Source organism: Pollachius pollachius, assembly GCF_949987615.1.
Source record: "Pollachius pollachius genome assembly, chromosome: 1".
Taxonomy (NCBI): Eukaryota; Metazoa; Chordata; class Actinopteri; order Gadiformes; family Gadidae; genus Pollachius; species Pollachius pollachius.
The window spans coordinates 9,374,233-9,378,098 of record NC_136934.1 but is presented as its reverse complement, the minus strand read 5'-3'; the positions used below and the strand labels follow the sequence as shown (position 1 = coordinate 9,378,098).

The 3,866-nt window shown below is 44.5% G+C and overlaps 1 protein-coding gene across 2 annotated transcripts in view; it reads right to left on the bottom strand.

Annotated features, from left to right (window-relative positions):
• Positions 1-3,728, bottom strand: part of wscd2 (WSC domain containing 2) — a 32,940-nt gene extending 29,212 nt beyond the window's left edge. Inside the window, exons 1-2 of one of the 2 annotated variants that reach the window (XM_079745239.1) lie at positions 3,435-3,728; positions 3,233-3,340 (exon numbers count right to left, since the gene is read on the bottom strand). The gene's annotated coding sequence lies outside the window, so the exon portion shown is untranslated. Of the gene's footprint in view, positions 1-3,232 lie in introns of both variants that reach the window. The other variant, XM_079745238.1, reaches the window with a different exon arrangement.
• Between the last annotated feature and the right edge of the window lie 138 nt (positions 3,729-3,866).

The following is a 3,866-nucleotide window of genomic DNA, read 5'->3' as shown; positions in this document are numbered from 1 at the left end:
GGCTTGGTAAGGCTACACACCTGTGTTGCATTGACTAATCAGGAAGCACAGGTTGAACCTGCCATCACTTCACTGCTCTTTAATGGCAGTACCCCTACTTGGCGTGCAAAATTTAGCTAACGCTCAAATTAACTGCTTTTTCCTGTGTCTTGGCTGTTGGAGGTGCCAAGCCAAGCCACTTAGCCGAGCCGTGGCAAAGTGAACTGCTACGCTTGTGTTTTATAACAGAAGGTAATTCATTTGGTTCTTTGCGTAATTTCCTCAAGGTCGAAAGAGGTAGGTCCTATTTGCTGCTTATTGTGTTATGCATTCTTCACAATTATATTATTTGACATAATCAATGCCACAAATTACGTGTCTGGCTGTGTTCAAGGATTTATTTTACAGTTTAAAATAACGGTGTGCAAATTGTGAGAAAGACCTGTTAATTAAACCTAAACATTCCACGTTGATTTAGATTCCTTGCCGTTGCACTTGCCTGCAGTGGAGTATTCATCTCTTCTGTGTTATTGTTTCAAGCACTGATATCCCTGTTTATGTGAGTCAGTGCCCCGCGGGCTACTGTTCTGGCTAATCCAACATTAGCCTGCTAGCTATCAGTCGTTGCTATCTCTTTGTTTTAAACCGAAAGTAGTGTAGAACCATTGCTTTGACCCCAAATGCTACTTTGGGTTTGATGCTCACATTGCTCAGATTTCTATTGCTGTTAGCCTTGTTGTTGGAGACAATGTCAAAAACCTCCAGTCTGTTTTATAATGACTGACTGTTTGAAATGACTGTAGCCTTTACATTATGGAATAATTAATAGCATTTGGTTTACCACATGAAGAAGCAGAGCAACCAATGCAGTAAATAAAATATAGGTTTCAATTTAAATGTGTATAGATAAATCTAGCATAGATAAGTACACCAATATTTAAATATATATATTCTATTACATAAGAATTGCTTATTCTGCTGTGCATCTTTTCCAAAGCTTGTCTTTTTTTAAGTCCATGATCCTTTTGTCTCCATTTTTATTTTTTCATTTGAAGGCATTATGGAAGGGGCTTGTCTCCCGGGGGATTATCTCGTCCAATAATATCATCAATCATTCCATATCCGATTCATACCGTAAGACAATCCAGACGATGATCCCAGACGCAGTCATCAGATTACTCTCTGTGTATGCAATAAACTGACTGCTTGCTTGCCTGCATCTTTTAAATCCAAAGAGATTAACCTCTTTCTAAACTCATCCCCCGGTATTCAAGGAATCATCTTGAGCTGCACCAAAAAGAAGGTAGGGAATGCTTATCGTTTATTTACATCAACATACTTCATGGTGATGAATCAACGCCACTCCCTGAGGCACAGAGTGAAATAACAGCGAGGCGGTGTCTTTGCATGGCGGCTCTCTAAGCAAATAATAAAGTGGTTTGGGGGGCACTAATGACAGAGTTTCGGTCCTTAATTATAATGCTACATGGGAGTGCGGCCGCAAATTATCCAGCGTAGCTAGTGGTTAGCCCCACGCCACTGCGATGCAGAACGGATCCACGAGGTCACCAAGAGGACGAGGTGATAAGTGAGGGCCGTAAGCCCTGGAAGACGTTCACTGCCGATCTTCCTGTGTGGATATCGATGGCTTCATGCAATTGGGACTCCTTACTCCGCCACATTCGAGGCCCTTCGCAGACGGCTGATCGGGTGGCTTCCCGAGTCATCTAACGTTCCATTTAGTAAAACTATCTTTTAGTATGTATCCCCCTGTGTTCTGTGTTTTAGGGCTGTGTTCTTGCCAGTGATGTTTCAATGGTCCTCTACCTCTCTTCCTAAGTCGCTTCAGATAAAAGCGCCTACTCAACGACTGACTACAAATGTGTGTGCATCAGGTTTTTCAGAAAAAGCATCCACACCTTGTGGCGTTCCACACAAGTTGAACGCCACAAGCTGCTGGTGGGGATGGTGAAACGCCCAAGAGCGTGACCGTAGCACTACTCTGTATATTAGCAGCATCACTAGGAGACTGTTGGAGATGGGGACGGGGACGGGGGGGACGCCCTGCTCTTCCTGCTTTAATCGAGTCGAGCAGGAGATCCATTCTAACCGACTAGGACCACGAGCCACAGAGCATCGCTGGCACAGGAGGAGTCCTGCTGTTGGGGACGGGCGGGGAGGTTGGCACGGGCTGGTAGGTGGGTGGACCCAATCCAATTCCATGCTGCAACACGCTGAACCAGCAGTGAGGAGAATCGATTGATTCTCTTTTAAATTCTCCTTGTTGATATTTTTTTATGTAGGTTATTCCATGGTCACCTCGGGGGGTGAATAATGCTCTGTTTTATATAGTGCTGTATATCCCCAAGGGAGAGCATGATTCGGGAGGACTGTCCTGCTGCCTTTTTTTTTTTTTAAAGCATACTGTGTATAAGGAAACACAATGCATCACTCCACAGCCCTGCTCACACCAACACTGCCAATAATAGACACGATGGGTGAATATAGGCTAATGGAGGGATTTAGGAACAGTTGTGGGAGGAGGTGGTAAACTGGGTCTGTTGTCCAATGTTGACTTGCAGCACAAGTGGAGAATTAGCACAGGGGTTCTAATGAAGTTAGGCTTCCTCACACTCCAGAGAAATGGGGAGCTATGTCAACCGTCAAGGCCTGCTTCGGCTGCACCTGGAAAAGCCACTTTGAATAACCATAACATTTTCCTATAGGCCTATATGTTGTATTGCAATTTAGATAAGAGATCGGTCTGCAGTTACCACGCACACGTGACCAAACACTACTTATAGGGGGCTTAAGCGCTAGTCTACTTAAGTCAAATGTAATCTAATAAAGCATTAAATGTGGCTTATAAGCGTGAATAACGAGTGCCAAGTAAAGATTAGGTTGCAATTTCACGACTTGACAAACCGTTTGCACTCATGTATTTATCCTGTAAACGCAAATCTAAGGAAGGGATTATTTAAGAAATAAAATCTATGGGCTTCATTGTTATTTCAAATGATCAATGATGAATCAGGAAAAACAAACAAACATAAAAGTGCTTATTATATGAGCTTCGAAATTGGAGTGGGTTATTACAGATGTAAATCGCCCACAACACTATCAGACGACAGAAACACGTTATGTACAGTCCACAATAACACATACGAAACATTGAACGCTTCACTGCAGACACTGGAGTCGTATATAAAACGTGTGTTTCGCGGCTGTATGAATCATGCACCGCATGAATTACCTGGGGTGCGTGTAGGATGGGCAGCGCTGGGGTCCGATCCGATTCACCAGACGGTTCTGTGACGCTTCCACATCCACACGGAGATTCAACGCGCGAAAGGACCTTCATCTGAGGAGCGCTGCTCATGAATTTTCATTTCAACAATTGAAAGAAGAAAAAATCCGCCAAACTGACAGGCCTATACGGTCTGCATGAGCCATACCTGCCGTCCCGCTAGTCGACCTAAATCATTGGACAACACAGAATCTCAGTCTCGGTAGGTCCTATGCACCGCTTGTTACCAATACGATTACATTCTGAGCCTTAATATACAAAAAACGAGAGACGCTAGAAAAATCCCCTTTTTAAAAGCCTAGGCAAACAATCGTTCCCCTTGCTATCCCAGTGAAACTGACCAAACCCCTCCACACCGTGTCTTCATATAGGTCAAAGCCAAACACCGCCAAGTCCCTGGCGGGCGGTATGTTGCGGCTAGTCGACCTGCCAGCCTATTCTATTCTCTGTGTGTGTTTTCTGCAAACACCGTGTCCAATAAAACCCTGCAGATATGCGACGCCGCACAGCACCACTGAGCGCACGCCGCGGTGTCGCGAGCGCTCAGTGGAGGAGAACAGCACCCCCTGCTGGACTTAAA